This window comes from Apis mellifera, linkage group LG1, assembly GCF_003254395.2.
Source record: "Apis mellifera strain DH4 linkage group LG1, Amel_HAv3.1, whole genome shotgun sequence".
Classification (NCBI taxonomy): Eukaryota; Metazoa; Arthropoda; class Insecta; order Hymenoptera; family Apidae; genus Apis; species Apis mellifera.
The window spans coordinates 8,622,916-8,650,903 of NC_037638.1; the positions used below are offsets into that span (position 1 = coordinate 8,622,916).

At 37.6% G+C, this 27,988-nt stretch overlaps 1 protein-coding gene and 1 long non-coding RNA gene across 2 annotated transcripts in view; one reads left to right on the top strand and one right to left on the bottom strand.

Moving 5' to 3' along the window:
• LOC410732 (3-phosphoinositide-dependent protein kinase 1) overlaps positions 1-27,988 on the bottom strand; it is a 468,203-nt gene that overhangs the window by 87,979 nt on the left and 352,236 nt on the right. The window lies entirely within an intron of this gene.
• LOC113219089 lies at positions 22,232-27,917 on the top strand. The gene is made up of 3 exons (XR_003305621.1): positions 22,232-22,529; positions 23,669-24,060; positions 25,323-27,917. It is a non-coding gene; the product is annotated as an uncharacterized LOC113219089 (long non-coding RNA).

Here is a 27,988-nt window from a genome sequence, read left to right on the forward strand (position 1 = left end):
GAGCAAAATCACGCGGCATAAATTCCGCTCTGGGGATACGATCGAGATCCACGTGGGTTTTCGGATTGTAACGTATGCGACAATGGATTTTCGTCGAAATCCGAAAGTAAATTTGGAAGTTTCCATCCATCGGGGAGGGAGGAATCGACGTTTTATCTCCTCGTTCATTTCTATCTTCCCATCTCTTTTTTCCATTTTCATTTCATGAATCGAATATTCATCCTCTTAACGACTCGAATTACTCGATGAAATTATTCGATTTTGCAAATTGATCGTTCTTTTCTCCGTCTCGAGTTTTTCATCGCGCAATATCGAGTCGAGTCCTTAAAATTTCAGAATGGGGGAAACTAACACAGAGTGGTCGAAGGGGAGCCTAATAAATAAGAAGAATGGAATAAGGGATCGAGCTTATGGGAGATTTCATTATTATTTACGGCCTGGGTGAAAGCATTAAACAACAAGCTCGTCACTTTCCTAGCCTGGCGATATTTATAGCCCATACTCCAGCACGTAAACCGTATACCTCGCGTCCAAATAATATTTAGTAGAGTGAGCGAACGTTTATCTCCTTCAATAACGGCCGATTTATCGCGCTGCTTTATTAAACTGAGCGCTACCGTTCACGGCAGTGGTTGGAGGAGGAGGATTCTGGTTCGAAAAATCAGACGGATCGTAATAGAAAGAAAAAAAAGAAGCTTCGTTTCACGAGGAAACGCGAGAAAAATTGTTTTCGCGTTTAGTCATCCCTTGATGATGACTCTTTATAAGTCGCCGCTATTCCTTTTTTTTAATTTAACGAAGCTCGAGTTAGATTGGAAAGTCGGAAAAAGTCAGGGTTCCAACGAGAAAGTTAACGAGAATTGGAGAGTTTGGAGAGTTTTGCATAAGAGTTTCGATTTAAAAAGATGGTTGCTCGAAAGAAAGGGAGGGAGGCGAGGAGAGGAGGGAAGGGGGAGAGAAGACTGCAGTTTGGAAGCTTGATGAAGACTTTTCCTCCTCAACTTTAGAGCTGTATTTTATCCTTGGAAACCATCGGTGTGCAGCAAGGTTGCTATCCAACCCTAGGGGCGGGGTTGTATCGAAAAAGATCCCTGTTTAGCGCAAAGTTTCTGTGAAGTTGAGAAAGGACATTCTTCGATAAAGAGCACAACGTACAACCAGATGATCCTTTATCTCAAAAGAGTCGTCGTACTTGAAGAGGTTCGTGCCCTCTTCCCTCGATGGGATCCGAGCAAATCCGTTTCAAAGCTTCCGTTGTAAGTCATCAAAAGGGGAAGGGGAAAGGAGGGAAAAAATGTTGAATCCCTTATTTATAAGTTTCGTTAGGATTGAAGTTTCAACCCTTTCGAGGAGGCGAATTCTTCCTCGAGCTACGACAAATTAAAAGGAATAATAATTTTGCAAAATTATTTGTATAGAAAACTCAATCTCCATACATATTTCACTTTATACGACGGAAATAAGAATATTTGTTAATTAAAAAAAGAAAAGAAAAACAGTTTTACAAATAAAATTTCATTACAATCAATTTTAAACAAGATACACGGATTTCTGTCGACGCGAAGAAATATGGATTTAAAAAAATCGATGTAATAACTAATATTTACCACAATAACACACTGATCATTTTACCAATCTCGTGTCAAGGAAAATTTCTTCGAAATGTTGGAGGAGGGAAATGATAGTGAAGTAAATTAATTACATTCGATGGGAGAAATATTTGATATTTCTTCCGATAGATCGAAGGAAGACCAGGGAGAAGAGGGCGAAGGAAGCGGAATACGCCACGAAAGCGGCTTCTGAGTCTATTGAAGCGAAATATCTGTATGTGTGTGTACGCGCGCGCGGTGTGCATGACACAGTTTCCGTCGTCCCAGTTTCCAGCTATTCTGCAAGCTCGCGGATCATTCATGAAAAAAAATGGGGGAGAAGAGCGGCGGAGAGAAAAAGGGGGACGAAAATAGCGCGCCGCTTGGAAACAGCCCGGATAGATAAACAGCCGGCGCACAATGGGATTAAGCGACGCGCCCGCTTCTTTGGAAATTTTAATAACGCCAATCCCCCCCTCCTCTCTCTCCCAGCTTTCCTTCCTTCCTTCCTTCCTTCCTTCCTTCCTGCGCATTACGTTCGATCGTCTCGTTGCGGATGACCCGGGTGGATGTTCGCGGGAACAACCCCGCCCTTTCCTCTCCTCTCTCTCTCTCTTTCCTAGGATAACGCGAAGAAGGAAAAAGAGAGGGAGAGTTGAAATTGGAGTCGATTTACGTTCTTTTTTACTCGTTAAACACCGATATTTCCAAGCGTTTCGGTTGTTAAGATTAATCGAGGTTGAAGAATCGGTCGAAAAAAAGGAAAATATCTTTCTCCCCAAGTTTTCGTGGCCAACTCGCGACACGATTTATACTACAAGAAGAATATATATATTAATATCGTAACGTGTTACAGAACGACGTTAATTATTTCGTTATCTGTTTTACGCGCTCGACGAATCGGCTAAACAAGGCGCTAACTAAGGCTGTTGCATTCCACCAGGAAATGGATTTTGAAATTGACGACAATGAAATTAAACGACACGTGTGTAATGCGTATAATTTAACGACGAAGAATCGTGGCTAAATTTTTTTATCTTGGTTGTGTTGTTGTTATGAAATCGGTGGTATTCGACAATTTGAACGACGTCACGATTAATTTTGCCAAATTACGTTAATCCAAGTTATCTCGCTCGAATGTCTGAAAGAACATGTTTGAGACAGCGATAAATCGGCACGGATCGAAACGTGAAAGAATCCCGCGAAGGAAAAAAAAGGAGAAGAAGAAGAAGAAGAAGAAAAGAGATCTTTCCTGATGAGATATTCCTCGCGTGTGGAATATTTTCACGATTGATTTCAATCTGGAAACCGCCATAACCGTCCCTTGTGTAACGTTGGGGCCGCGTCATCAAATCACTGTCACGATTACATTGCATAATAATTACAAGCGTGCAGATAAACATCTATTATATCTTATCGTTATCGTTGACGTGGCTCGCGGCTATATACACATTGGTGGATGACAACATTTCTTACGATTATTCCTCATTGGAAAAATCACGGCGCAATTTCCAATCGGCCTTTTTCAACCACCAAGTTTCTTTCTTTCTTTCTTTTCTTTTTTTTCTTTACACTTCGAATACGAATACACCAGGATGAAATAATTCAATCGATGAGATTCCTGTGTTAAATTATTCCCATTGACATCTATCGGGTTGAATAACAACCATAATTCAATCGAGTATTTCTTCACTTTGTTCAAAACGGAATGTCCCAAATACCATCGACGAAATCAACAGCTGCTTCTCGTGAGGTGGACGAGGAGAGAGAGAGAGAGAGAGAGAGAGAGAGAGAGAGAGAGAGAGAGAAGGAGAGAGAGGGAGAAGGAAGGGGAGAGGGAGAGAAACAAGAGAATTAAACACGAAAACAACATTATACCGTCTCTGACCATTGACCTTATTAAAAAAAATTCGCTTCTCTCATTATGACACGTTAAATGGAAAATTATCATCGGCTACTTAGTTGGACGGTTGATGAATATATGAATGGCAATTAATTTATTAATGTCTTTCGATTATTTAACTCTTATAGAGATCGTTAATTACTTTGAAGATAAGCTTCGAATTGTTTATATTGATCTTGTTATTTTATTATAATATGTATATATAGAATGTGTTAATTACGTGTTATAATTTTTATATTCTCGACACGTCGATTGGCTGGGATCATTTTTCTTGTCGATTTCATTTGAGAAAGAATTGGAAAAGTTCGAGATTCGTTACGATAGATGGATTAAAGTATAAAAATAATTGTTTCAATACGAATAATCAACATTTTTAGAGATAGGGGGATAAATAAAAAAAAAGTGTGAAAAGAAAAAATTTTCAGCCTCTAATGAGACTGGCATTACGGATAAAATTCAGTCATAATTAGTTATAAATTACTTTAATAACAATAATGGGAAATTTAATTTCAGAAATAAATTTTACAAAATTTCTACGAGCAACGATAAATAATCCTATTATCCTGAAAAAGAATTACTTAAAATAATACCCTTGACAACGTATTTTCAAACTTATTAACCTCTTGCACTACGATATTTTTTTTTTTTTTTCTCTCTCTCTCTCTCTCTCCGTTCACGGTTAGACGGCGGTGAAACCACCACGTTCAAAACACGTTCTTTCCATTTTACACGTATAAACAACACGACAACGGCGCCGCGACACACAAACAAGTATTATTTCTCTCTTTCTTTGGAAAGCGTATCAAGATTATATATCGCGTATAATACCGTATACAACCACTTTCATAAATCCAATAGAATCTTTCCAAGGCGAAACAACCGCGAACAAATAACGTTGTCGCGAACGAACAAGGTCAAAGATTACACCACCACCACGTACATACATACATACATCACCCCGCTCCGTGTATAACCAACGGAGGATGTGCCACGTGGCCGTGACTCCGTCATCCGTCCCCAAAAAACTGCGAGCTGAGCCGTACGAAGAGCAACCGTAGGGCGTATACGTAACCGGTGTCGCTCGTAAAACCAACCACCACCCCCTCTCCCTCCCTCCCTCGCCCTAGACCCCGTAAACAAGCAGCTGGCAGTCAATAAGCGGCAGTCTTATAGCGGCGGCCATCTCTAAATTTACGCGCCCGTGTTTATAACGTTTCTAATTCCGTCCTCGACACTCCGTTTCGACCCGTAGACGGTTTTATTCGAGCCGGAAGCGGGGGGAGCGGGTCCCACTTTTGGGCGCCCACTTTCCGGGATCATCCGGGCTCCCCCCCTTGACCCCCGCCTCCGGAACCTCCTTGGCGTTAACGATCACGTTTTCAAAATAGAAAACTTAGCCTCTGAACGCGGAGGGCTCGTTTAAAAGGGAGGTAGAAGGAGGAGGAGGAAGGGATGAGAAGGGACACGCATTAACACCCTGTTATTTACACGGCCCGTAAAGTGTCAACTCGAGTTTCCTGTAAATCAATCGGTATTCCTCCTGTAATCCTCGTGCGTGTCGCCTTACCGTTTCCGTGGAGGAAGAGGAAGAGGAATTAGAGAAAGAGATAATGGAAATTCTTTTTCAATCTCCATTTACTTTCGAATCACTTGCCAATTAAGGGTAGAAGAATAAGAGTCGAAATGGAACGAGATGTAGAATCGATTATACATTCCCCTGTATGCTCTGGCGTACACAATCTGTGAACGTGGATAAAGCAGCAATAAAGCTATCAAACGAATTCCTGCCGCGATCCAAGCGAATCATCGCCGCGACGAGATACGAAGAGAAGCCTCGGGGACACGATCCGCGGCTGGCTAGTCGCTTTGTCGAGGCCGAGGTAAGAAAAGGAAAGGAAAAGGAAAAAGCTCGCGCAAGCACGCGTCGTTCTATTTATGTAACCCGCCTATAAGCCGATCCGTATAAATAGCTCGGTTCGGGCTATTATGCAACCGAGAGAGCGTTATAGCGCCTCTTGCGTAACCGGTGCGCCCTAACGATCTCGCGCGACGATCCTCCTCCCCTTCGTGGAGGAGATTCATCGCGATCGGCACGGTGAATTGCGCGGGAATGACGATTCTCCTCCTCCTCCTTCTTCGGTGATTTGTTGCAGCCGCGGTCTTGGAATGTCGTCTTTGGATTCAGGGGAGCCGGTTTCCTTGAAAACGGAACGAACCCCGTGTGTGTTGGTCCCGTCGTTAGAAACCGTGGTACGAAGAGATGATTATATTTTTGTTTTATTTCAAGGGGGATTCGCGAGACGTTTCCTTTGTCGAAGAATGAATATTTCCGCGAGGGAATAATGAAGAAGTTGTGCGAACGAGTAGTTGTTTGCACAGGATTTGAGCGGAATTAATTAGTTGAATGTGTTACGAGTAGATAGATGCGTTTATTTATTTTGGTAAAGAGAAACAAGGATATGGAAAATGATATTTTATTTTATTTTCGTATTTATAAATATATATATATGCATCTTTCGCATCATCCCATTTTTGTTTGTCGATTCTTCTTCTTCTTCTTTTTTTTTTTATTGTCCATTAATAAATAAAACATAAATACACGGAACTAATCAGACGATTGATCGAACGTTTTTGCGTAAACACGAGTCGAGTGTACATAAAAAAAATAATAATAATATGGGAAGAATAAAAAAAATTATTTCCAAGAATTTCCAATGCCACAATTAAATCCTCATAAGAGATATCGTATTAAACTCGTGGGGAATAACGTTGGTAGGACACGCATCGTGCACGCCCAGTTTTATCCGTCACGCGATTAAATCATCGAAAGATCATATTAGTCACGCTGTGCGTTATTCACTGTTTACATCGAATTCTTTATCGTTCGAACAGCTTGGAGGAAAAAAACAAAATGAACCGCCTGTTTCGAATCGTTTCGACCGAAAAAAAAAAAATAAACTTTTCGCCAATTCGCGAAACAGGATCGATATAATGATTCGAGGTTGCATCGAACTGCGATCAGCAAACTGTTTCCGCGTTCCTCGTCCCGCGATTCTTCACGCAAGGATTTTATTTATTCGAGGGACTAACTCTTATCCCGAGGAAATCCCGAATCGAGACGAGAGAGAAAAAAAAAAGATCTTGATTAAGCCACGTGGCCACGTCATTCTTGAATCGAGGATTCAATGTTTAGAAGGCTAAGAGCTTGTGGAAGCAGATATGTAATCGTGTACGTGCGGTGAAGGTGAAACGAAGACAAGGCAATGAAAAATAATAAAGTTGGAATGATTAGAATTCTGTTTAATCTTGTGTCGTAGGAAATAGGCTAATAAGTTTTTCTTGGGGAAAAAAAAGTCGGTTGATAATAATAAACGTTGAACGAAAAGTAATAATAAGAAGTGAGGTAGCGTTATGGATACAGTTTTTTTTTAGAAATACTTTAGATTTTTCCGATAAATTAGAATATTTCCAATAAATGTTATTCTATCCGATGAAATCTTCGAAATGCAACCAATGAAAGAGAAAATTGAAAAGATTCTGTATAAAGTGGATTAATTTAATTATAAATTCGTCTTGATTTTCATGATCTAATCTTCTGTAAAAACTCGAGAAATATATATATATATATACATATTGATTAAGATCTATATGTACACAATTCATCGAAATCAGATTTTTCAAGATAGATGAATTTCCTTGAGAGATAACGTATACATGATTGTGTAACACGTATAAAAACCTAGAGAAACATAATATTATTTCAATGAAAAATAATCTGATGTTATATTTGTTTATAATCTTCTAAAAATACGAAATTAATTGCAAATATATTTGCTGAATTGAATTCGCGAAAACAGGAAGTTTAAATGAAAGATACAGGTAAACATATTTAAAAATAAGTGATTATTTCACATTGACTTCCGTTCGCAGCGATGATAACGATGATAAAGTAGATATAAAGTATATCAAACTTCCTCGAGGTTACTTGAATTCTATACGTACGTGTATAATACTCGAGATCTAGAGAAACGGCCAAGATTCGAAAAATTTTCACTTCAAATCTTGATATAATTTAAAAATATTAAGTATCAAAGTATTATCAAGTATGCCACCTCTGCAATTTTATATAATGATTTCAACTACAATACTAATTGTTTAAAGAAATAACAACAAAAATTTGAAGAGAAACTAAATTAAAGAATATTTTCCAAACAATAATATACATTTTTCTATAATATTCTTGCAATCTTAAGTTCAAACTAATCCTTCACCATACGAAACTTAAGTTTCTCTCAGTCAAGAAAGTTAAAATAAGAATAATTCAATCTTTTGAACCTTCAAGTTCAAAGATGAAGCGAAAAAGAAATTCATCCAGCGAATAAATTTTAACATCCCCTGGATTTCGAGACAAAAGTAAAGACACGCGCGAATTCGAGAGAGAGAGAGAGGAAGAAAGAGCGGCGTAAATAAAATTAAAGTGTGGGAGAGAGCGCGGTGGTGACACGCGCTTCCGCGTCGTGTCGTGTACGCCTCGGTTTATCAGGCCCTCCACGATATTGGTCTTCCGCTGGAAATAAAAACATCGATCCCACGAGGCTACGGCCGTTTCCATGAATGAAACGCGGCGACAAGCGGGCAGGCTTACACGATCGCGAACGCTTTTTATCAGGAGCCGTAACGAACTCAACGAACCCGGCTCGTTCAACGCCGACAACGACGACGCCTCGTCTCTACGCGATAACGCGCCACGTTGTTATCGCGCCTCGCCTCGAGAGCCAGCTGCCTTCGCCTTTTACAATTTCCGCCACGCTCCCCTCCCCCACGAGTTTCCCGAGGGAGGGGAAGAAGGAAAGGAATTTCGAAGAAGGGATCGAAAAATCGGCAGCTATCAATAGGAATATTCCATTTTTGTTCCACAGATCTGTTTCCTCGCTTGTGTTATCTAAAATACTGGTAACAGTTCGATTCGAGCTTGGAAAGAATAGAGAGAGGCATATAAAAATCGGGAAGTTTGATCGATTTTTTGGTGATAAGAAAGTTTTTTTTAAAAACTGGGAGGAAAGGTGTCACGGAGGCGCAATCTTCCTCGTCGAGGGGATTTAAACGATCGACACGATTAAGCGATTGGCGAGGGGAGGAGAGGTGGCGCGACAAAATGATGATGGAGATTTCGTTGAATAGGGTTCGAAGAGGGAAACGAACGATGGGTTACGCGGCAATCGAAGCAATCGCGTTCTTCCCGCTTTGTTTTGCGTTTCATCCGATGCGATTAACATTCCTCCGTCGGATGCTTTCTTTACTGCCTTGCCTGTTTACTTCGGATTGAATAGGCCGATTTAAAAAAGCGGATGGCTACGCGCGATAGGTAATCGACGTGACACGTATCGCGAAAACAAGCGACAATCCGATGGGAAAACGTTGTCACATATTATATCGAGGCAAATGATCCTTTCGATTTGAAAAATCATATTGAAATATCATACGATCAACTGACAAATCGTTTCACCTTTCAGAATTTTCTAAATAAACTTATTATAAATTAAGAATAGAGAGAAGAGAGTAACATAACATCGAAGAATATTATAACTTCAGTGCATATGATTGATATTCAAGTCGCACATTGGTTTGCAAAGACGATGGATAAATACATCAACGAACCTGCCTCACTCAACCATGAATTCTTCGCGCGTTTAAAATTGATCAGAGGTTATTATTTATTTAAGGAAGAGGGAAGAATGAGAAGATTCTTCGAATCGAGGCGAAGCTCGTGAAAACATTTTTTTTTTTTAAACGCTTAATCTCTTGGAACGAGATTAGGTGATGATCAACTCGGTTGGCGAGTATTTGATTCAACGCGCGGAAGTGTTCCGCTCGATGATGGAGGGGACGACACGCCGGCCGCGGAAGTAGTCAGTTTAACTGGGAGGAGGAAACTGGCGGCAAGTGGAACGCAGAAACTGCGTTCTATTTAAATAATAATAATAATAATAATAGTAATAGCAACAACAATAATAATAATAATAATCATCATCATTCTCTTTCGAGACGAGAGTGCAGAGAACGATTGGCCAATCGTTCTACGGAAACGATGACATTTCAATGACTCGGCTTCACAACTGTAGATATCTATGCCTCTGTTCACAGGATTCATATTTATTTTCTCCGCGGCGTCATCGTTTGTGGTGGGCGTCCACGAGCAATCACCACGTCATCGAACTAAATGCAATTTCCTTTCAGTAAAAAAAGAAAAGAAAAAAGAAGAATAAAAAAACGATCTTAAATTTTCTTTCAACAATTTCTGTATATCAGAGAATTGGTAGATAGAATCTATTTCTTTTATTCATTTTTTTTTTACTTTTAATGTAAGTGAAGAGATATTTATGTTAAGTAAAGATTCATTAGTAGCGATAAATTGAACAAGTTCAATATTTAATGTGAGCAAAGATTCATTAGTGTGAACAACTTCAAATTAAATATTAATACCAACGATGATATGAAGATTCATTAATGCGAGCCTCAAGTTATAAGTATATTATCGATGCACGACTAATAATAATTTTTGATTCGAAAATTTAAAATTTCAATTTTCCTCCAACCTGTTGATTCTCCGCAATTTAACTCGGCAACGGAAGGAATCGTAAATTTTTTTTCATCGTGCAATAAAAATTATTCATATAATTTCTTTATTATTTGATAATTCAATTATACGGCAATTATACAATTGTGCACTTTAATAAATAACGAGCGTGTATCTCCATCTCGTGCGATTTCTGCTTCGTGATGACGCATTTCAAAAGTTGCACGATTAATAATTCACGATCATCACGATCGATTGAAACGCAAGTCTCTCTCTTTTTCTTTTTTTTTTTTTAATAAATATACGCTTTCGATTTTTCGAATTCGCGAATTGTTACGTTGGAAATCGTGTTGTCGCAACATGTGTTCCTGACCTAGACATGATAAACGGGAACGCGAAAACGCACACAACAGTTATGTCCACACCGATGTGATCAGACACCGCTCCTTGTGATCACACCTCGAAACGCGCCGACTCACACATTCCGACTTTTAACTTCTTCATTTCCATTCTAAACGCATCCACTGACTGGCGATTATGTTAATTTTTCCTCTTTTTTTTTTCTTTTCTTTTTTTACCGTCTGATGCATTGTGACGGAGTGTTGCTAAACTCATCATCTCATCCTCCTCGTATCTCTGTATATACATCAAAATAATCATTTTAACCAAGCTTTAAATAAAGTGTTACACATCGTTAAATTATCGGTCAAGAAGGAAGGAGATACTCTCCTCTTTTTATCCAACGAAACTTTCAAGTCCATTTAAATCTCTTAAATCGAACTGTTAATACTTAACCGCCGACGAAAAGCAATAACAATGTCCCCGTTGAAATTTATTTTGATATCATCGAAGTAATTTGTTGCCGCGAGCGAAAAGTGATACACGAACGATCAATGATTCGATCAAAACTGTAAAATAATCGCAAATCGAGTTAAGCTCGCCATTCTGTCAGAGATAGAGAGAGATGATTCTCGGTTTTGTGTTTCCTATTAAACAGCGGTTCGTCTGGAGGGAATCTATATTTTTGGACGATCCATTGACTCTCGTAGCTTTAGTCATGCGACTTGGTACGGTGCCCGATGGCTGTTTGCGCAACAACGTGTCAGCAGAATGTGAAATGTCAGAGAGTGGGTTCCGCGTGAAAAAGACGCGGCGTCCAGATATTCGCATCCGCGAAATTCCACCAAACGGGATAAATATCGATCGAATCGCCAACTTTATTACGATTCCTGGGATCCTTTTGAAGAAACCAGAACTGTTTCGAAACTTCGTAATCGAAGAGGAGGAAGGGAGTTTACGTGTTCGAGATCGATTAGTCTCTTTTAGAATTTCCGCGAATTTTCTTCTAAATATACAGGGAAATTCGATCGAATATCGCAACCTCCTCGCGCATTTACGACGGTCTACGCATCTTGGAAATCGAGAAATATGTTATTTTCTTGGAAGGGAATAGTATCGGTTTCGAGATAATGCGAATTTTATGCTTCCAAGTAGGGAAATATGCGTTACACTGTGAATTTCACGCTTCCAAGAGGAATTTGCATTTTCAATCACACTTCTTCCCTCTTCTCGTCGGACCGAGATCCGACCAAGATAATTAGTTTGCCTCTTTTTCCGTGTAAAATGATATGCGGTAACCATGATTACGCAACTGATCGTTTGTTGCTTTTTATTTTTTTTCTCCAGCAATGATCAATATTGTATCTGATTAAAAGTGCGAGTTTAATTTAATTAAAAGAGCGAGTTAGATTCTATAGCAATTTATCTTAATCTTGAGTCGTTTAAAATTCATTTCATTGTGTTATCCAAATCGAGGGCGAAACTATCATTTAAAAAAAAGAAAAATGACGTGTGTAACTTCAAGGGAAGTACTTTGAAGTGACATTCAACGATGAAATGGTGATTTTAATTATTTTGAAATACGAAGAGAGCCAACTATGCCGGCAGCCATGCATAGCTTCTCAAAGTATTTCTCGAATATGACCTACTTTGATGTGGCGTTCATCAATGAAGTGGTAATTTTAATTATTTTGAAACACTGGCATAGCTCCCCCTCTCAGTAGAAGCGCTTCGAAAAACGACCTACTTTGAAACCAACGAATTAATAACTGCATGAAAAACAATTCCAAAATTTCAAGCATTCTAAATTCAGATTCAGATTTTTGGATCTTTCTTCGAAAGAAATCGAATTTCAAATCGGACAATAATACAGCAAAATATTTCAAATCCACGACCTACTTAAGAATCCATCTATTAATTTTATCTACGTACGCGCAAAAGAAGTATTGCTCGAAAGAAATTTTAAACGCGATCGAATTTCCATCAGATTCAAATTTTTCTCCGGAACGAAAACTTCAAACTGGATGATTCGCGATTCGAATAAATTTCCATCTCAGGATTCAGACGTTTCCCAAGATTCGAAAATCGGGGCCGATATTGCGCAGTTCTCGGCAGGCTGGACTACCTGGAATCGAGCTGGCCTGCAAGAATCGTGTTGCAAAAGGTGCAAATTCGTACGTTACGCACGTTCACGCGTTCGACCAATCGCCGATAGGCAGATAAGCTTCCGGGAACAACGAGAGGACATCGATGCTTCGCTTATTTACCCTCGATACTCGTATTTTTCTCTATCTCTCTCTCTCTCTCTCTCTCCTGCTTTTTCCCTCACTTTTGCCTGGTCTTTATCTATCTCTCTGGATACCAGGTATCGACGATTTTCATGGGAAATCGGTGTTTCGTTATTTGACGTAACGAGACCCGAAGTCAAAGTCACCTCGAAAATTGATGGATCGACGTATGCGCGTATACATGGTACGTGTGTACAATATCGGCCAAAAGTTTTTTAGAATCATAAATTTATGGACGTGCAGATACATATCGAGTTGTATGTCGAATAATTTTGTCGTTCATTGATTCCAATTCATTCGTGATAATCGAATTTTTTCGAGCGATATCGTGGGAATACCTTGATTCACTAAATTTATTTATTCGTCTGAAGAGTGAGAATTCATCGAATCGTGGTTAAAAAGTAAAATAACATATCGATTCTTATTCCAATATTTATATTCCCTTAAATGGAAACTTTAATTAACTTATTATCACGATGAAAAATCACGGACTATTATTCATATCTTCCAAATTTTTATGAATATTAAATGATATCTATACGTACAGATTTATACACATTCGTATTTGAAAAAAGAATTTTGAGAAATACTGTTCCACATGCATCGATTTTCGTCCATTAGCGTATCACGTATAAGTGCATACCGTGGAAGGCGCGTTTCTCGCGCCACAAGATGATCTCGTCACGTGTTTAACAGCGTGACAATGAGCGTTCTTTAACCGTTTAATTGTCTCTTCGAGGCAGAGAGAAAAAGAGAGAGAGAGAGAGAGAGAAGAGAGGCGGTCAGAGTCCAGAATGCGAGATGTCGGACGCGAGAACTCGCGCCAACTTGCTACCGGGAACAGGCGCGCGAAAGAATGTCCGCGAGGGAGGAATTTTTCGCGGGAAGATCGGGGCGCCGCGTTCTCAGCAAGGAATGTCACGTTTCTACTCAGAATATTCGATATTTGCACACATGTTTCCTGGTATTGCGGGGAATAACATTGTTAAGCATCGACAAATATATCCTCTCTCTCCTTCTTTTTAATAACCAAAGCCAATATATATATTTTATACGATTCCATGATAAACGTTCTTTTCCCGGAAGGAAACAAGGTTAAGAATCAATCCTCGGTGTTTGCGTTTGATAATTCTGTGAAATTACGTCCGATTAAAGGGAGGGGGGAAAAAAATTATTTTATTAACGATAGACTACTTATAACGACGATAAAGCAAATAAATCGATAACAGATGAAAGTCTGGAGTTTTTTTTTTTAATCTTTTTCCTACTCAAGTTTTTTATTATTATTCAAAATTATATGAAATTATATTTCATTTTTTCTTTTTTCCAAAGAAATTATATTCTAAATAAAAATTGAAACGGCTCGAGAAAAACTACAAATGTACAAATAAAGTATGTTTACCAATTTGATTGCAACTTGTTTACAATCAGATTAATTCGATGTATCGATCATCAACAGCCACGACTCCATCTTATTTTTACTAACCCATTCGCGAAGAATTATTTATGCACGAAGCGTGAATAAATAAGCGAGAATGAAGAAGCACGAAATATTCCTCGCCCTTTACATCGGTTTCCTATTCCCAGATTTATTCAAGTCAAGAATTTACGATTAATCTCACGATCGATTCTCCCGCAGCTGGAATTGTCGGCGACTTCCGGGTGCAACCCTCTTCTCGAAGCGTGGCTCCGCTGTTTGGCCAGCATTGCGGCTTCATTCGAGTTCCGAGAATGTATTGTGTTCGTTCGGTGGCAGCTGTTTGTTTAAGTAATTCGTGGTCGTGACATGGATGAATCAATGGCTCTGGACGAGAATAGGAATTGCAGAGACGCGTAACGAGCGTGGGAGGCGGCGTCATGGGGCACTTATAGAATCGAGTGAATTCCACGGCTAAATATCGCCTGGAATATTTTATATTAGCATCTCGATTCGTAATAATAGGAGTGTTGCGATCGAGTCGCTTCGAAATATATTTTCGATACGTCGAAAGGAATACGATTTTTGGAAATGTAAACTCTTGGAGCTTAATGAAGATCGAACGTCTTAATATTGATAGATGGATATACGCGTACGAATATGACGGGCATGAATTATTTTCATTATTTATAGATCGATCAAAATCTTTTCTCTTCGATGACGTTTGATTTTTTTTTTTTTTTTTTTTTTTTTTATAGTAAATTTTCAGGATCAATTCTGTTTCTTCTCTATAAATCTATTTATATAACAATTAACGAGAAAATAAATTTCAAAGAAGACGAATGACTATCACTTTTTTTTAATTGTGTATACATATATATAAAATTGCAATTTCCTTAAAAAAAAAAAAGAAACATATAATATAAGAAAAGATCAAATGTCATTTCTCTTAAAAGTTTTTAAGAATTGTATAAATTTATATATATATATATATATATATATATATATATTAAAAAAAAAATTCTGCTCGTTAATAATAAAAATAATTGATCATTAACACAAATAATCGATTCATCCTGTATGTATGTCATTAATCATTTCTAAAATTAATTTTATCTTACACTTCCTGATGCATGCGCAATAGTTCTCGACGTATCTTGTTTCTTTTCTTTTCTTTTCTTTTCTTTTTTTTTTACGATATTTCTCAAAAGCTGGCAAACAAACAAACAACAAACGCGACGTATTACGATGCCATTTAGGAAATCAATTTTCGCCGCCATTCATCGAAACGTGTTTTCCATAAGGTCAAACGTTTTCCGATTTAAAAATCCACTTTGTTTTTATGAATAGAAAGTATTTGCATCGCGTGCTCGCTGATATTACCTTCTGATTCATTATATCCACTTTCTAATTGCCGATAAAACTGCGGCCACGCGCGAAATAAACGCCGCGTATTGCCGATCAATTTGTTTATCGATTTCCAAGACCAGCCATGCCTCAACTTAGAATGCCAATCGATCAGACACGTTTCGGAATACGTTGAATTACGAACGAGTGTAAAAAAGAAAAAAAAAGAAAAAAAACGAAAAATATTGATACTCCTTTAAATATTTTCCCCTGAAAGATAATAAAATAAAAACTCTCCGATCTTTCTTCAACTTCGACGTATTTATTTACTTACTTACGAACGACGTAATTCTCTCCCTATTCGTCGAATTCCGAGAACGAAAAATAATATAAACATTCAACGCGACGCACAACGATACAATCGCTTAATCTCTCTTCCGTTCGTCTCGAATATTTTCTTTTATCACAATAAAGTCGAGCTATTTACGGTTGTAAATCCCCGTATTTCGAAACGCTCGTGTTCAGTCATTTCTCGACCATGGAATAGAAGAGCTCGATCCCGAAAACTTTTACAGCGGAATAAACAGCGGAATTTTCCCGACGATTTTTACGACGGTTTTTCGCGGTCAACCCTTCCCCTCCCCCCGCGGGAGCAATGCTCGTAACAAGTTCCCGCATCGGTTATCTTTCTTTGTCACGTGCTATCCTCGGCCGCGATTTATGTCCCTTTTTAAACCGACTCGTAACACTGTCATCGCGTCGATCCAGCCCGCGAATAAAATTTCTTGCCACCCGCGGAATTGCCGGGAAAAAGCGGGACTCCATCCGTCAAAAGTTTTCTTAAGGGGATGTGTGTGTGTGTGGATAACTTCCTGCACACCCGTTCACGATAAATAATGAAAACACCGATGTATCTATCGCCCGTTCGACAGCCTGTAGGAACAACTCGAATATAATTCTATCCATCGAGTCGAGTTCTATTGGAAGGGGAAACAAGTTGAACTTGAAACAAAGTGGCGAAAAGAGAAAGTCGTATAAGGATATCGCGACCAGAATATTTCCATTCAGAAGTGGATGCATACGGAAGGAAGGGAAGGAAAAATTTTCATCTTTCGATCTCGGAACGAGGCTCATTTGAGATCTCAAAGAAGCAGCGTAAATCGATCTGGCAATGGTGGTGTCGCACACACAGATATACAGGCGCGCGAAAGTGGTTTCCACACATTTTTCGCGGATACATCAAGCTGTCACGTATCTTGCACGACATATCAATAGCCCGAAGCGTACGTGTCATTAGTCCGCGGGAAGAAGCGTGAGAAATCGTTGATATTTTCTATCAAACGCGCCGCGTTTCTCGTCATTCCTAATATGTACGCATACACGTAAATAGAGAGGTATCCAATCACTGCCGGACTCTCTTTGCTCCTTTCACTCATTCTTCCACGATGCGAGAGCAAAAAAAAAAAAAAAAAGGAAAGAAAAAGAAAATCGAATTCCATCTCGTGGCCTGGAAACGTTGATTGAATCACCGCTTCCGGCGAAAAGTTTTCGGCAACGAGAGACTGATTCGAGGTAAAATGATGTAATTCTTATAAAAATATACGTGTATATAAAATTTTAATATGGAAATCAATGAAGAATCAATGAAGAAGAAGAAGAAGAAGAAAAAGAAAAAAAACACAAAATGTTAATTGGAAGGAAGTATTTGGTTCATAAAAGCCCCGGAAAAAATTTTTACGTGCGCTGGCATTAAGATTGTTAATTATATGCATAACCAAAGATTTCACTTTTTTTACAGTTTTCTAGTTGATTAAAAAGAAAGTTGTAAGTAATTATTGTTTATTTATTTCAGATCGATTTAACATCTACGATTTGATATCTATCTACGTAGCACGTGCATAATCTCGAAATTGTATTTACTTTTGTTGTAAAAATGCGTCGATGGGAAGAAACGTTGATAAAAAGAGAGAGAGAAAAAAAAAAAAAGGAAGCAATTCCGATGCAACCAGACAGAATGCAGATCCTATTCACTTCTCAATTTAACAATTTTCTTTTTTTCTTTCTTTTTTCAGTTTTATATCACTGTTACATAAAGCCTATTTTCCTCGTCAATAATTTCGAATGAACTCACTTCTGAATATTTACAGAAAATGTACATTATGTGCTCGTTTTATGAATCCAATAACTTTTAATGAACCTTCTCGCGTTTGGACAAAAACCACTTCACCAAAACTAATAACTAATTCTCTCTCGACCTCTCTATTAGCAATTTTCACAGAATAGATAGAATTGAAGGAAAAAGAAGAAGAAGAAAAAAAAAATAGCGAGCACTCGAGATCATTCCGTCGCAAGTTCGTCTCTACGTCCCTTCATTTTCACGAAATAGATAGAAAGAAAGAAAGATAAATTTATATATATATATATATATTTTTTTGAAAATGAAGCGATTGCAAGGGACGATAAACGATGTTTAATCAGCATCGGCGACAAGGTTCGCGGAACACGGGATAAAGTGCGCGCGATTCCGCGAAGAGCCGTAAGAAAATCAAATATTGACCATCGATAATCGGCACCGATTCCTATTCCGGCATTTCGCGGAAACGGTAATTCCGCAGTTGCTCGGCCGACTTTTGCCCATCGCCGGAAACCAGGCCGTCGGCGAATCCGGACTTTCGACCGATCGCGTCACACAACCGACTTGTGCCCTCGTTGTTGTTGTTGCCATTGTTATTCCCATCGGTCGTGACACTCCACTTTGTCTGCACGTTGACGATAGCGTGCACGCTGCGTGATCGTGACTACTTCCCGCGTGAAACGTACCGTTTCGTCGCTTTTCTCCATTTCTTTTTTTTTTTCGCTTTTAAGCGCAATTCGTTTCGTAGGGACGGGTTGATACGATCTCGGAAAAATAATTGTCTATCGTGTTTTACTTTTATTAAAATGGAAATTCGAGTGAAAGTTGGTGTGATTACATTATTTGAGAAAAAAATTTGCTTCATCATCAAGTTTCGTGTAAAGCAGTATCGTTGTTGAATTTGATAATATTTGTTCTACAATTGAATTTTATATTAAGGTTGTTTTTTTTTTTTTTTCGTGATCGATTATTATACTAGATTTGATATTATAACGTAATCGTTATAATAATCTCGATGAACGAAGATGAATATAAGCAAGTATCTTACATTTCCCACAATAGTAATTACTTCATCGCGAAAGATAAAAATTTTATCGTGGTATTAAAGAAATCTTGGATTAAAGTTGAAAAAGCACGATGAAAATCCATTTACAGGATCTTACTAATAAAGAGTACAAATACGCAATACGGTTTTTTTTATCTGCATCGATAACTGAAAAATTGCAAATTTTCTCGTCGCGATAAATGTACAGTAGCGTATCTACCTTATATTTGTTAAGTTTTATTATTTCACTTCTGATATTTCTCCTCTGATCTTAAGTCATTTCTAAAAATAAAATATTTACTTCACAACATTAAATTTATTACGTTATTAATATTACATAATTACAGGCAAAGAGCCGAGTTAATTTGACTTGAATCGTAAAAGAGTTGAGTTTCGAGAGTCGAGGAGGGGGAAAGAGAGGAAAGAGGGAGGGAGAGAGAGAGAGAGAGAAAGAAAAAGAAGAAAGAAAAAAAACATAATAACACGAGGTAATAAAAAATTCGAACGAGAGGAACGAAATCATTGTCTACAAACAATAAAGAATAATAAGCGGTGTTTTTCATCGGCGAGATATCAGTTTTCCAAACGCAACACAGGGAACAGGTGTGTGCGCACGTGCATCCAATGTACACATGCTCGCGAGTGCACATGCTCCTAGATTAGGCGTTTTTCCGATCCTCGGTCCTCGGGTATTAAATATCGCACGATTTACTACCGAGTAACGGGTATCATGTGCTAACAATGACGTGCATTTATATTCGCGCAATTACGGTTTATCTGACGGCGATGGCGCGTGCTCATCCCCGCGGCCGTATTGCACGTCTACGCATCGCCACCGATAATAAAAGCGTCAAGTGTGTCGTTCCGTTTTGTCGTCCCTTTTTTTCTTTTTCTTTTTCTTTCTTTCTTTTTTTTTTTTTTTTTTTGCCTTCTCACCAAGCATGGCGACACTCGTGCTATCTACGCCATCAACCTTTTATATAACCGATGATGCTTTGTAATTAATTGTTACGAATTCGTACGTTTCAGTTTCTATCTTTTTTTTTTTTCTTACGAGGAAGCTAAACACGAGAAAAATTATCGGGGGAATTGAACGAGAAGAAGAATTTTTGAAAGAATTTTTGATATTTTTTTGGGAATAGAAAGGAAAAATCTAAATAATGGTGGAGACGTGGATGTCGCGTTATATCTAACAATAAAAATTAGTCGTGACATTTTTTGCTGTGGAGAAAATTTTTGAAAAAAGCGATTGTCTTTTTCTTTTTTTTCTTTTTTTTTTTGTAACGACGGATCGAGAAAAGGGAAAATATTTCAGCGAACAGTTGGTTCTAAAAATATCCACTCTCGGCTGTTTTATAATTATTGTTATAAAATTTTTTTAAAATATATCTTTGTGTATTTTGTAGTTCTGTTTTAAAGAATGATGAAGGACAGGGAATAGAAAATAGTTAGTCGTTCCGTGAAAAATTATCGTAACTGATAAATATCGTAATAACGATATTTATATCGATCGTGAAATCTATGTTCCAGGTTTGAAATATACCCGGTGCTTCTATTTTTGTATGCAAACAATTCTTACGTAAGTTGTTTGTAAATAAACGATATTCCAGAGTTTATTGGATCATTAGAACAAGGTAAACGTGTAGAAACGTGTACGCGATTTATGGTTAAACTTGTTCTTCTAGTATTTACGATGTTATACCAATGAAGACAAGTGGTTTCAGATGAAGAAGATTGCGACCCAGGATTGATTTCGAAAAGAAAAAGAAATATACTTTCTTTTTGGAACAAAAAAGTGTCCGTTTTTTATCGAAAAGATCATTTTATTAAACGAAAGAAAGATAGATTAGATTTCTAATAATTAATTAAAATGCTGCTTTTTGTTAAAATTTTCAAGAACACGTAAAATTTATAAACACGTTTGATTATTTCAAAATTAAATTAAGCATTATACGTAATAAATACGTAATAAATTTATAAAATATTTGTCTACTTCGCATTTTCCTATATGCGGATAAAATATGACAAGCATTAAAGGCAGTGAAAAATAAACGTCAAATAAAATATGCGTAAACATACGTTTACAGTTGCTTAATTTCCAAAACACGATGATATCACTGTTATTTTTCAAACAATAAATTTATTACTGCGCAGATCATAATTTTCCTTTTCGTTTTGATTTATTCACCTTTGTGATATATTTAACCATTCCCAAAAAAAATTATCAAAAAGAAAAAAATTGTATCAATAAATTTACCTCAATATGAAAATTAAAATTTGTACAAAGAAGTTTTCAAATATAAAATCTACTCTCGACGGAAGGTCGATCTTCGCTTCTATCGCTTGATAAAGAAACGTTGCACCGAGCTGTCCTTCCACTTGTAATAAACATGGACAGTGTCACGAATGGAATGCGAATAAGTAGCGGGGCTTGTTTCTCATTTCGTGTTGTTTACGATCTCGAAGAGTTTCTGCGTTGTGGATAAATGTCCGCGACTTTCGCGTAAACTCATCCACGTCAGACGAGTAAAAGCGTGGCTACCTTTCGATAATCCACATTTATTGCGAATACGATAATAAATAACCATAACTCTCGTACGTCGTGTTTTTGTCGTGCCTATAAAATCCAGACGAATCGTGTGATCGATCGAATAATATATTTATGTGTTCACGATTTACGTCTATAATAATCTTTTTTTCTTTTCGTTAAATCAATATCGTCTGCCGATAATGAGTAGGCTGCGTTCTCCGGAATGGAGGACGCGTAACAGTAATAATAGCGTCTGGATTTCATTACATCGTATAGAATAAGATAAACCGAGGCATGAAAACAATTGTGGCTCGTTTATAATCGCGATTCAATGGCGATGCGTGCGGCTACGTATCATTATAAAACCTAACCTTCGATGCGCACATATGTTACCGCGCAAAGAAACGGTAAATAATTACGAGAGGAATTCAATCTATAAAACTTAAGACGAATACGGAAATAGTGGGATACATACTTGGTTGGTTGGTTGGAAGGATCGATTGAATCGGACAGAGTGGATAAAATGCGAGCGAAACGTGACACATTCCATCCGAACTGGTCGCTTTTGGCGCACGCGACAACCCGTTTACGCAATTTATCGTAGCGTTGTAAACGCGGAGGTCAGCTTCGTATTCTCTCTGGTATCGCGTGCACGAGCAACGACGTAGTAAATCCTCTTGGTCTTTCCTTTTAATCGTTCTTCGAAAACACACGCCCGGGCCACTAACAACAGAATACAAATGGCGGTTTTCACCCCGCCAACGCTTAGACTCATAAGTTAACTTGTCGCGCCCTCTAGCAACTACTCTTTTATGGCTATTCCCTAGTGGTCAGATATGGCTGTATTGCATTAATTTCCGAATGCAACTTTATCGGTATAATTCCATAAAATCTGGTGCACCCACGGTGCTCGTTAGCCTCGATGACCTAGAGACTGGCCTCGCTCACATGGAATGTGAATCAGTTGCAATCGCGGCTCCCACGGATGATGTTTACAACGCAGACGCATGTGCGTGCGGCTTTAGGTCTAGAACAAGCAGCTAGGTAAGTTGCGTGCGCACCTGGTATGTGGCGCGATATCGCTGAGCAAATATTATTAGTTTCTAAATATGGAGTCGGTGTGTACACGATAATAAAAATTGCTATTACTAGAACTGAGTATAACAATTGAATGTGGTCACAGTCGAATTAAAGAGAGAATGTGTGCGGTTATGGTAATTAATGACGACTGCTTTGCATTCATTGTTCCCGAGTTACCTTTGTTAAGTTATACTGTTTAACGAAAGTGCGTAGTATTTGTAGCGTCAAGAGCATACAAGCCTGTTTAAAAATTTTACGCCATTTTGTATATCAGTTCAGTGTAAGTGAAAATTGAAAAAAGAATATCATATAGGTAGAAATTTTAGAAAAATCCATTAGTGAAGGATATTAGTAATCTTGTTTCACGTAGAATTATACTATTTTAACGAAAGTGCGTAGTATTTAAAATATATAGCGTCAAAAGCATACAAGCCTGTTTAAAAATCCGACGCCATTTTATATAGTAGTCGAGTGTAAGTGAAAATTGAAAAAAGAATAATATTTAGCTAGAAATTTTAGAAAAATCCATTAATAAAGGATATTAGTAGTCTTGTTTCACGTAGATTTTCATAACTAGACGAAAGATTAAATTGAAATTTGATAAAAATTTTCTTGTGTGAAATTTGGTATAATGTTGAGGTATTAGAATTATTTTCCTTGATATTGTTTCTAAATTGTCGCTTTATTTCTGATTCTTCGTAAATGAAATATCTATTACGCGATATATTCAACACCAAATATGAAGTAAAACGTCATTTGAGTTTCGCAGATGTCTTAATTAAGTATAGAAACAGGTTTGGTTATGTATTAGAAGTCGATACAAGTTGTCGAAAGTTGTCATTGTTCCTTTCTAAGTGAGATACACCTTATACAATATATACAATATACAAATAGGTATATTGAATTTCATACTAGATAAGGAATAAATTAAACCGTAAAATCGTTTTCATTTTGCAGATGTTTTAATTAAATGTAGTTTTGGGACACAATGTATAAAGCTATTATTTCCTCGTAGAATTATATAACCTCGTAGAGTAAAACATCCTTTGAATTTTGTGTATACAAAATTAATTTAACAGAGTAGTTAATTAAGGACAGAAATATGTGCTATTTAAATATTGGAAGTCAATATAATACTCTTATATATATTTGTACGAAAGTAGTATAGGTTATATATAGTATAGGTTATTTTGACACAAAATAGTATATTAATATCTTCGTTAATCTATGCTATTAAATTTTTTATTTTATATCAACTACTAACATTTTATTAGAAACAAGTATCATAAAATATTTAAATACTAATGTATCCTATTACACTGTATTAAACGAGAATTATTAACGTTAAATACATATCGAAAAATTGATCAATATGAAATATTAATATTACTTTTATAACCTTCTTCATGCTTTTTTCAGATTTATGCAAATGATGAGTACTTTACGAGTACTTTATACAAATTCTTCTGAATTCAAATCGAAGCAACCATCAAAATGATATTCCACTTTCGAACTGGGAGAAAAGTTACTCAACTGTTGCCTCCGGAACGTAAACAATAAACAAAAGTCTCAGATGAATCAGCACAGAGGCATGTTGAATCAAGCCAGCTCTAAGATGCTCTATTATTAGCCACATGAGGCAATTACGGACACGCCAGTAACGATTAACCAGCCGCTTTTAAATCGGCTAGTTATTCCTGCCGATGTGTCATCGTCAAAGAGAAGCCGTTCCAGCAGAATCGTCATTGACGGCATCATCATTCTAGTCATCGGTATGTCTATTGGCACTAATGCATCCACGAGAAAATAAGGTATTTATTTATTATAGGTATATTATAGGTTATATTATTATAGCTATATTATATTTATGTTAGTTATTGTATCTTTTAATATCAGAATTTTCGTTAAGATAAATATTTTTATTTATTTTTAATATACCTAAAGTATAATTTAGTTTTTTTTAAAGAAACGTTTTTTAAAAAAGTTTGAATAACAAAGAAAATAAAAAAATAAGTTTATGAGTTAATTACTGTAGGTTTTAAAAGATGAAAAACCAATTATCCTGTGTTAATCACTATATTCTTTTACCAAATATTGAGTTTTATTTATTTATCATAAAGTAATTTTCCAAGACTTTCTCGAGGAATATTACTTCTAGAAATATTTTAGTGAAACTAAAATTTAATTACTGCAGAATTTTCACAATGGTGTAATATTTATCAAAAAAGAAATTATAGAATGAGTTGTATCTTTTCACATTGCAATTACATATTGCTCTGAATACCATGATAAAGAATGTGCACAAATTTGCAGGATGACCTAATACAAAATGAACTCTGAGCTTTGATCGAGCAGACTATTAAGACTAAGAATCAACTTCATTACTTTACAAGCGTTTAAATCTCGATTTTATCCAAGTCGTTCAACATAGAACAATCCAAACTTAACGAACGATAATGAATAAGATGATTATTAAAAATTGAACTTCAAACACTGAACTGTATTCAAAACCAAGAATCAGTTTCATTATTTCCCGACTGTTTAGATCCCGATTTTTGAACAGTTGGGTAACAGTTTATCCTACAAATAATCATCTCCATTCATTGATATTTTATAAACAAAGCGAACGATTGTTGAACGGCGCCTAGGGAAAATAAATATGCGAGGCTTGTGCACATTCTCCAGCTCATTTTCCCGTTTCCCTTGTTTCCCCATTTTTCTTCGAATAGACGTGAATGGAGGTAGTCTGGAGGCTTTGTCGCCAGACGATTCACACACGTATTCGCGCGTAGAAGCGCGACCAGCGTGCGAATAGCGGCACGTTCGCGATTAGAACGCCAGCTGCAACCTACGTTCCCGTTCGTGGGCTGGTAAACAGGAAACTCGCTATCGTCCTCACGCTGAATCTTCTTCCCATTGTCTGTTGCAACTACGCGCGAAATTCCCGGTACTTAACGTATCATCGTCGTATTCCGAATTTCTTTCGAGAATTCGAATTTCGACCAGTCTTATTATTCGAGCTAATAATTTGCTCGAGCATGTCTGTATCACTCGTTCTTTTTTCTATTTTCAGATACGATTCATTTTAACTTAGAGAAACCCGTGCGCGCCTTGATGAGAAACATTGGCTCCCTACTCTCCAGAATATTCTGGTTAGATTTCTACTCTCACGGACGATTTTCTACGTCCCGGAACGGATCAGCCTGACGCATTATGTCCGCGAATCGTTGACACTTCGTTCCCCTCTAGCGAGAGACTTTCGTTTCTTCCCACCGAATAAATTATTCTTGCAAATACCTTCGATATTTCGAGTGACAATCGATTTAATTATACATCCACATTTAATTTCAATCCATCATTCGGTTTAGAACTAACACAAACCTAGAACGTAAGACTTTCTCTACAGATAATCATCGAGATCGAAATGCTAAATTTAGTCTTCCATTCCGTTTTTATTCCATGAATTATCCTTCTATTTAATTCCCTCGGTTTCGAGTGACGATTTAATTACATACACCCACCGCTTCCTCCTGAACTTAGGATCCTCGAAACCAAGCTAAGCCTCTTCTTCCGTGTTTACGCGGTTTCCCTCCCATTATCGTAGTTCAGTGTACAACACAATAACATCGTCACTTTCTAAAAAGCTGTATCGTTCACACCGTGCACCCCACCGTGTAACGTGTGAACGGGCTTAGAGGCCTAATCACACGCGGCGTGTCGCTCTCGGCCGCGATCCAGAAACGGAACACTGGGAACAAAAGAAGATCACGGTGAAGTTTGCGCGCGTGGAGAACGCGCTCGATGCCCGTTCCCGACCCGGGTCAAGGTGAACGGGCGGCCATTCTTAGGGTCGGTCGAAGGGAAGATCGTACGGCGTGTGCCGCCGTAGTTCCGGCGAAGTGTCGTGAGAAGTATCGAAGAAGCGAGAGAGAGAGAAACCGTAGGCCACGTGACTTCCCAGGGACGTGGGCTTCCGTTCCATTCCACGCTGATTACATTGTATAACGCCCGCGTATACGGATTACGACGCGGGAAATTGTCTTCGTCCTCGCGTTTTTGTTTTTTCGCCACGTGATCACGAAGACGCCTCGAAGGTATGAGACGAGGACGTAGGAGACGAGTCAACTTTTCTAGCTATTTCGAATCTTTGTGTCAAAGTAGCGGCCGGTTAAATGCTCTTACTGCTTTCTGTTTGTGAATACGGAATTTCTGTTTTTGACAAATCCTTGGGGGATCTTATTTTTGGCCCGGGGCAAGGATCTCGTCGCGAAGAGAATTATTTATTCGAAATGTAGGATTTTAATCGGGATGGAATTTTGTTGAAGGGAATTTGGACAGGAGACAATTGTTTCAAGAGTATCTTTGCCACGATTCTTGTTCGAGTCTCGCGTTATATCTCGCTCGTGAAACGTGCCAGTCTCTCCCTTTCTTTCGCCCATTTATCTCTTATTTTGAAAACGTGGGCGTTTTCGTCTCAAATTGTGTTGCCAATGTTTCAACTCTCTCTCAGCTTCACGCTTATTCTCAACCTTGGAACGACACACTTAGGATACTTTGTTAAGATATGAAGGAACTTTTGTAGTAGGTATTTATATGAAATATTAAGTATCTGCCAAAAATATTTCCGACTCATGCCTTATACATTCCTTCTTATTTTTATAACGATACGAAATTAGATCGATAGATCGGATTTAATTAGATCGTTTTATAAAAATACGAAAAAGTACGCGCAAACATTCCTTCTTAATATTGTATTAATAGTAGATCAGCATTGGGTAGGCAGATAAATTGAAACACGTGCATCGAATCGGGCTTTATTCTCAAGTTCTGTTCAACTTCGGTCAGGCACACATTGTATTCCACAAACACGAGCATCTGCACGCGCGTACTGCACGCGCGTATTGCACGCGCAATTCTCGCGAGCTTGGCAGCGAGAACCTACGATAATATGAACTTCAAGGCGGCCAATGTTATTTATGTTCTCTAAAGTCCACGTGTATCATGAATACCACGTGTAAATCCCGAGTGCGCGTATGTATACGTGTTCACGTTATCATAAATTTTTTTCATAAATATATATATATATATTTTTTTTTTCAACACTGTATAAATATTTTCAAATATAAAAAAGACACTAATAAGATATGAAAGCAATAGCGCAAAACGGTTATTGCAAGGTTAATATTTAATCATTCGCCTATTTGATGATCTATTATACGATTTTACGCAAGATAAAGAATCCTAATTTCATTTATGATCCGATCGTAAATCTTGAGGTATCTATGTTTTATTGCGGTATTTAACATTCCTTAGTTAGTGTCCGTTACACAGAGTATGACATTTGGCGGGTCTACTTTCATTCCTGACGCAACTCGTACCCAAGTTTCACATCAGGTTCCGCCGGTCAGATAATGTATAGCGATATATTATGTAAATAAATACGGTTTTACCCGTTTTCTAAATTTTTTTCCTTTCTTTCTAACGTAGAATATTACGTACAACCGAGTCCTTCATTCATTAATAAAAGTATAAGTGAATTTTTCTGGATGGACATCGTCTATTCTGTGAATATAAGAAATATAAGAAATCGATAATATTGAGAGATGTGCAGTAAAAATTGGAATTTTGCCGCTTAGATTAACGAACATTTCATTTCTGGGATAAGAGGTTATCTTTCTCCTCTTCTTTATTTTACTCATAAAAAGAATTTCAAATCATATATATATATATATATGTATT